The sequence below is a fragment of the Trichosurus vulpecula genome, chromosome 7 (assembly GCF_011100635.1).
Source record: "Trichosurus vulpecula isolate mTriVul1 chromosome 7, mTriVul1.pri, whole genome shotgun sequence".
Classification (NCBI taxonomy): Eukaryota; Metazoa; Chordata; class Mammalia; order Diprotodontia; family Phalangeridae; genus Trichosurus; species Trichosurus vulpecula.
The window spans coordinates 213,590,888-213,599,571 of record NC_050579.1 but is presented as its reverse complement, the minus strand read 5'-3'; positions in this window follow the sequence as shown (position 1 = coordinate 213,599,571).

Sequence of the window (8,684 nt, the reverse complement as noted above, 5' to 3'; positions counted from 1 at the left end):
AATGAAGGAGAAAATAAAACAATAATTAGGAATTATTTTGCCCAATTGCATGACCATAAATTTGATAATTCTGGGAAAATGCATGAATATTCACAAAAATATAAATTGCCCTGATTAACAGCAGAGGAAGTGAAATACCTAAATAACTCCATCTCAGAAAAAGAAAATGAACAAATCATCAAAGAACGCCCTAGGAAAAAAATCCCCAAGTCCAGATGGATTTACAAGTAAATTCCACCAAACATTTAAAGAACAATTAATTCCCATACTTTGTAGACTATTTGGAAAAATAAGCAAAGAAGGAGTATACCAAGTTCTTTTCATGACACAAATACAGTATTAACCCAAGGAGTCCAGCTTCTGGGAAAAGAACTAACTATTTCACAAAAACTGCTGGGATACCTGAAAATAGTATGGCAGAAACTTGGCATAGAGCAATATATTACACTGTATACCAAAATAAAGCCAAAATGGGTTCATGATTTAGATATAAAGACTGATACCATGAGCAATTTGGGAGAGCAAAGAATAGTTTACCTGTCAGATTCATGTAGAAGGGAAAAATTTATGACCAAATAAGAGATAGAGAACATTACAAAATTCAAAATAGACAATTTTCATTATGGTAAATTGAAAAGTTTTTGTATAAACAAAACCAATGTAACCAAGATTAAGAGGGAAGCAGAAAACTCATAACTCCCATTAGAATGTGAATTCACCCAGATCAAGTATATTCAACCAGTGTTTGACACAGAGTAAGAACTTAATAAATCTTGATTTTAACTTGCTTTGAATTTTCAAAAATTGTAAGTTTCATTGAATGAACCAATCTTTATTTGTAGAGTCTGTTTCCTTCTCCATTAATACTTCTCTAATTGTTCTCCATCATTTTCCTCACATTTTTAATATGTAGTGTTACTGTACCTTCCCACTTTTTGGTCTTTTTTTTTAATATATGATTATCTCATCCAGAAGAATGGGTGAAATATGAGTTTCATCTTAACAATTATCAGGTTTTCATATGGATTCAATTTTGTTTTCTTGAGTTAAGAAATCTAATCAATATTTTTTTAATGGTCTAAATTGTGGGGCATTTGAACATTGACACCTGAGTTCATGCATTTTACTCCACCGGTAACTTTCTCGGATTTTGTTTCTCCTGGAGTTCCCTGGATTTCAGCTGCTATCCTTCATCCTTATTTTCTCTAAAGGCCAGTTAAGATGCATCATACTGTCAGATCATTGTTTATTTATATCAATTTCTATGATACTAACTTGGTGGAGATAAATAGTTACTTGTCTCTGTTTTGCTCTTATTTTTTTGGTTTCCGTTTTTGAATGGTTTTGTTTTGAATACATTTGTAAAACATCTGACAACCTCATTACCAGTCATTGTTAGTTGTATTTGTTTTTTGGTCAGGAATCTGGTATTCTTATATTTTAAATTAAGACTTACATGAATTAAAAGCTCATTTTTCAGGTACCACCTTATTTGCCAGGTCTTCATTTAACAAATTATTGTTTCTTTCCTTCATGCTTTGATTTCAAGGGATAACAATAAGAAACATGTAACCTGTTTTCTTAAAGTTCTCAGTTTCTTGCTCAAGATTTCATCATCATCAGTAATTTCAAGTTCCTTCTGACAGTGTGATCTTGCCCATGTGCATCAAGAGAAGTGGATAGTTTTCATCTATTGTGATAAGTTTTGGGAAGTCATCAGATATCACTTTCTTACATGCTCTAGGAAGACAATAGGCCTTTTCTGCTGCTATCAGGTTGGTAATTATCTGTCTCCACACCCAAGAGCAAGGAATTACCAAGCACTACTATTCTTCTGAGGCTGAGACTACATAGGCTAAGAATAACCTGGACTGTAACTTAGATTTTACATTTGGTATAAAGATATAAACAAACCTGACTGTTGGTTACCCTTTCATTATTATTGTGTGGGCTGCCAAAATTCATCAGCCAAAGAGAAAATAGGGGGTTTTAGGTGACTGATAGAATTTGATAGAATTCATAGAATTTTCTCCTCTTGAACTTTCAGGATGTTTGATGCCTTGATGTGATTGACTGGTAACTCTCTCACAAGGACAGAAAAGCCCAAGGGACAGAATAAGCTGCTATCATTCAAAGTTCCCCCTTTCAACCCATCAACATATTCCAAGATGAAATTGCAATATCCACTGTGTATTGTTTTCTCTCATTTGTTTCTTTCTCTATTCATTATTACCAAAGAAAGAAAAGAAAAAGAAAGAAAAGAAAATACATTGAAAAATGAGAAAAAAAACAGAGAAAATGGAGGAAAGAATTAGAATGGAAAACTAAAGAGAGAAGGTAGAAAAGGAAGGGCTGGAGCAAAGAAAGAAATGAAGTAAGAAAGGAAAGAGAGAAAGGGAGAGGAAGGAAGGAAGGAAGGAAGGAAGGAAGGAAGGAAGGAAGGAAGGAAAGAAGGAAAAGAAGGAAGGGAGGGAGAAAAAGAGGGAGGTAGCAAGTAAATAAGGAAGGAAAAACAGAAGGAAGGAAGGGAGTGGAAAGAAAGGAAGAATAATGGAAAGGAAGGAAGAAAGAAAGAAAGAGAAAATGAAAGAGGGTGGGAGAATGGGAAGGAAAAGGAAGGAAAGGAAGGAAGGAAGAAAAGAAAGAAAGAAAGAAAGAAAGAAAGAAAGAAAGAAAGAAAGAAAGAAAGAAAGAAAGAAAGAAAGAAAGAAAAAAGGAAAGGAAAAGATAGCTCTTGATATAAGCTCATGCTATTTAAGGGAGATGGTGAAGAAATCACTAGGTTTTGCCACTCTTGATTTTCAAATAAAATTAAATGGATCAGGAAGAAGAGACTTAGTAGGCAATCTTATGGTAGCTGTAAAGTAAACCTTTGCCACACATTCCATATGGGTTACAAAAAGACATTAATCAGTTTCCTTTTTATTTCCTGTTCTGTGGTGACTTCAATTTCTAAATTGTTAATTGTTAACGATGTCATATTTGAGGAGCTTCCCTCACCATAATCTTTTTGTTCCTGCTGTTTGAACACATTAAAGGTTCATAATTCTTTGTTTATGATCTTGCAGCCTGCCATTTGGTGTGACTATATTGTCAAAAAGAGGAATATATGCTGGGCTTGTTGGAATAAACAGTCAGAAGCTAGTTAGTAGACATAAATATTATATTTCAACAGCTAGCAGTCATTATAATTCACAAATAACTCAAGAATAAAGTAATCATATTTTATCCTGTTTTAATATTATTTCCAGTTTATATTCAAATTCATTCTTAAAGATCAGGAAAGGTAAAGCCCCAGGTCACAACTGAATCACATGGCATCTTTGCCATATTGCTTTTTATCTATTTTTAAATCTTCATCATATGCTACTGTAGATACATTTGACTCAGGAAGAATGAACAACACCGATATTTCCTGTCCTTATTGTCAAATATTTATTCATGTTCCCTTATATTAAGTACAATCATAGAATTTTGTGTCTGAAAAAAAGAAAGGAAACAAGGAAGGAAGGAAAGGAAAACAGGAGAGGGAAAGGAAAGATAAAGGGAGAAACACTGGAAGACAGAAAGAAAAAAAACAAAGAAGGAAGGCAGGAAGGCAGGAAGGAAGGATGGAAAGAAGAAAAGAAACAAAGAAAGAAGAAAAAAAGAAAAGAGACATCTCATTAATTAGCCATGGAATACGGGATTTCAGGCTTTGGGGCAAAAATGTGGTAGTTTCAAGTCATACTTGAGTTGCATTCTAGGTCCATGATCCTAAAATGGCAGTAATTCCTGTGGCAAATCTCTAAGATTTTAGATTTCTGAAAAGGGGTCAACTTTCCTTGGTAGAAGGAGTTTCCTCACAAGGACTCTACCATGAAATCATTGATCTTATTGCTCTTTATAATTATAAAATATTTATCCTTGATCCCTTCCTCCACCAAGTACTCAATAATAATATAAAAATTTTATTTCTGAAATTATTTATCATCTATTTAGCATTCACAAACACATGTATATACATTGCACACTCTCATATAAATATATGAATGTATACTTGCACATACACACATATATAAATATATTTATATATACATATATTTATACATATATACATATTTACATATGTACATATATTTATAGACAGATATTCATAGATACATATCTATATCTGTGCTTTAAGCTACATCTGTCGGCCTTATTTTCCTATACATCTATCTTTCTATCTATATTTAAATAAAAGATCAGAGTTTACTCTCCCAGTCCATACTTACACTGGCACCATTAGAGAAAAGTTACCACTCATTCCCTCATTGTTTTCAAAGCACCCCTGAGGGCAAGTGAGGTTTTTCTATTTATTGCTTTAGCCCTCATCAAAATTGTTCACCCTCATATTGCCCAGCTAATTTCTCTTTGAAATCATCTAATGAACAATTAGCATTTATTTACTGAATTGCAAAGTACCAAAAAATTCATCAAACAGAAGGCCCACTCTACCCTCTACTACTCAATCCCTGGGGAGAGAAGAGAATTAGCCTTTATGTAAATCTAGCTACCATGCTAAGCACTTTTTAGAAATAACTCATTCTATCCTCACACTTACCTTGTAGGTTGTGTCCTTTTATTATCCTCATTTCAAAGTTAAGAAAAAGTGAAATAAGTAGAGATTGTGAGTCATGCAGGATCACACAGCTAGTAAGACTCTGAGACCATATTTAAATTCAAGGCTTCATGACTCCAAACCCAGTGATTTATCCACTGGACCACCAGTTTTCTGGATTGATAGGAGTGGGAAGAAGGGGACTCAAATTTAAACTTAAAGCTATTGTGGAAAATATAATCCTTGTCAATATATCCTTCAGTCCTGAATGTGGCATAGCCAGTGGGGTCTATGAGGCGTTCAGGGAAGACTAACATCTATAGTATGAAGTATTGCCAAGGTTTTTTCAGAGCTGCTAATCCACCTTTTGTGTCCACCTTTCACCCAACTCCCACCTGTGGCTCCAGAAAGCTGTAGCATGCACACCAGATGCACTTTGGAAAACCCTCTTGATAGATAGGCTAAACGAGATTGAGGGTAACTGACAGGCCTCAGACCCATCAGTGAGTTAGGGGGATATCTATTCCAAGCATGTGAATACTTCCCTTGGTGCAATGGGCAGATCAGAATGATTTGTTCCAACAGCCATGAAGATGGCTGAAGTAGACATTTTGAATTGCTTAGAGCCTGGTCAGATATCAAAGATAACAAGGTCATTCACTGTGTCCTGGGTCATCACCACTTGTCTTGACTTTTTTTTTGCCACTGGACTTCAATGACTCTGGAAGAGAGGGGGAGGCTGATGACTTTTTGCAATTCTGCCTCACTTAAATCCAATTCATGCTCAAGTCATCAGCTATCATCCACTATTTTACTCCAATGTCATGATATCATTATTCCTTTTCTAATAGAAAGGATGAACAATAACCAATGGACAAATTTCTCCAAAGCTTAGTGGGCAGGATTCCTTCGTGGCTAGGTGACCTTAGTGGTTCATTCACTAAAAAGCAAGGATGAATGAAACTCAACTGAGAGAGAAACACATGCGCACACGCGCACACACACACACACACACACACAACACACACACACACACAAACATAAACAAGCAGCCATGCCATTTCTCTCATCGATTCATGGTGGTACAAGTTGGAAAACAAGGCCGTCAGAAAAAGGATATACTACCTCTCCCAACGCCTGGAGGAGAGTCATAGAGGTAGAGCTTGAGCTTCAGAGAATGCTTTTCTTACCACTCGGGATAAGAGTTACCCCAGTGGAACTCTTTGCATGCACATTCATTTCAGTCTCACCTGACAATTAAGAGACTTTTCTTCTCCCCTCAGTAAATAAATAAGAAACATTCATAGAATACCTATTCATGTTCTGAATTGGGAAAAACCTCCCTTTCATTATGTTTTGTCACGTTTCTGGAAGCAAACATCCACATAAACTTGCTCATGGAAGAGTAGATTACACATGCTCCTACTGGACCCTTATGGACCAATCCTATATTCAGTCTGTAATCAAGAAATAAAGATGAAATGAGGCTTTCAATTACAGCAGAATTTGCTTATTTCATACACTATTCTCACAGACTTTTTAGTTTTATTTTATCTTTTTTTTCTCTTCAATATCCACATTGACTCTATATATAGTCTATGCAGAAATTCTGGAAATTTCTGCTGAAAATTTTGACTTATATACCTGATTAACATTTATATCTAGAATGGTCTTAAGAGCTTCCAGTTGGCCCATTTCACTAGGCATTTGTCCCATCGTTAATGTTATAGTGCAGCCTAATTGACCTTTTTTGTGATCCTTGCATATGATATTCTATTTCCATTCTTCAGTCTTTGTGCATTTTTTCGGTCTCTCCTTACTAGAACACAACTTCCTTATTCTTATCGCTTAGTATCCCTAGTTTCTTTTGCAAGGATGCGACTGTGTAGATTACTCCATCAACAGAAAATTAATTATATCTTTTTAGTTGAGAACAAATATTGATTGAATCAGCCATTCAGAGCATATTGTGAACTAAGCCTGTACACCTCCTTGACCATTTGGCTAGAGGCTTGGGCATAATTAATGGAATTTATATAAGAGGGAAGAAGTATTGTAGAATCAGAGTTAGCAATTTTAAGGTCTGGAAGCATAAAGAAAGGAATTGATAATAAAAAGCTGAGCCAAGAACCATAATTACTGGGACAAACCAAAAGAAGAAAGAAAAAGTAGAACTATGTTGTACAGAGAAGAGAGATATGAAGGAAGACTATCAGCTCTACAAAGTAGAATACTCAAGATGAAGTCATCAGGGTGTACATACAAATTTAATGATTGAGGTAAGTCCCAAGAACAAGAAATTTTTCCCCAACTCCCCCTCTGCGTTTCTGTGTATCCATAGGTATTACACTATAATTTGCTGTTTTGTTACATAAAAGTATACAGGAAATTTTGCCTCAACCATAAAAAGGTATCATTATTTTGCATAAACTAAACTTACTATAAGTGGAAGAATAGGTAATTGGATGGACTTTAGGAACCATTATATTTCCCCATTCTTTAAAGGAGCCTAATTGTTCTAAGACAGTTGTATACTTAACAAAATATAGCTCACATCAACTTCTTTGCTGTTATTGTTGTTCAGCCATTTAGTCACATGTGACTCTTTACCACCTCTTGGAGCATATTGTACCAATATTGTCCATGGGATTTTCTTGGCAAAGATCTTGGAGTAGTTTGCCATATCCTTTTATGGTGTCTAACAGCAAACAGAGGTTAAGTATATTGCCCACACTCGTGTAGCTAGTAAGTGTTTGAGGCCAAATTTGAACTCAGTGTCTAAGCCATGAGCCACCTAGCTACCTCCATCACCTTCTACATGAGGGTTTTCCTTACTAACCTAGCTTCTGGTGCTCCCCCCGTAGCTCCCCCACCCATTATCTTATATTTATGTGTTTACATTGCATATAATTATATTTTAAATCTACATTTTCTTCCCTTACATAATATAAGAACATGGACTGCAAGGACTGCTTCTTTTTTTTTCTTTCTTTCTTTTTTTTTGAGTGAGGAAGGTAGGGCAATTAGGGTTAAGTGACCTGCCCAAAGTCACACAGCTGGTAAGTGTTGTTGGAGGCTGAATTTGAACTCAGGTCCTCCTGACTCCAGGGCTGGTGCTCTACTCACTGTACCACTTGGCTGCCCCAGACTGTTACTTCTTTATCCTTGTATAGCCAGCACCTGTCACAGCTTCTAAAACATAGTAGGTTGATAATAAAAATTATTAATAGATTGATTAACAAGATTTCATATTCAAATGCATATTATACATTGGAGAAAAGAAAGAGCATTTCCTTTCCAATGGAGCCACAATGCTAGACATTGCAGCTTTGCATACCTATAGGGATGAAGGGTGGTTGGCTTCTACCTTCCAATCTGTAATCAATCTGACTCCCCTGAAATTGTGGTTTGGCACTTTGGCATGGAATGGTCATAGCAAGAGCATTGCTGTCTCTATTTTTTGATATGGTTCAATCTTTTCCATTTAATACCCAAGAAATCTAAGATATTGACTTATTTTGATCATTCAAAGTAATTCAGTAATTGCAGCAAAATTAAATGTTTCCAACTATATCAAGCTAAAACTAGCAGTAACTTTCTTTGGTAGAATTTGGTATAAAACAAATCAAAAAAGTGGAGAAAGAGTTTGGCTTTCTTTTAAGTAAATATATTTTGATCATAGGAAAGAAAATTCTTGTGAGATAGTAGATGAAAGATAATCAATAATATATGACATTTCCATTTTTCATGATATTATTTGTTTGTTTATGTAGTAACTCTATTATTGTGACCACATGTATGGCATTTGTGTTTTTTTTTTATATTTTTGCATATGTTTCTGATTTTAAAGTTGTTAGAGCTATGCTTAAGTTAACCTTAGTTACAGATTTATCTATATTATTTATGTGTCTTTGAAATAAGCTGTCATAGCACTATACTCTGTGTCTGCTGCTGTGCCTGGTTTCAACTATAAGGAACAAGATACCCATTTCTCTACTTTCCTGCTTCCTTTCATGTGTTGTCTTCCCCACCTCATTCCATCAGATTGAATGCTCCTTAAGAGCAGGGACTGTCTTTTTTATTAATTGTATCCCCAGTGCTT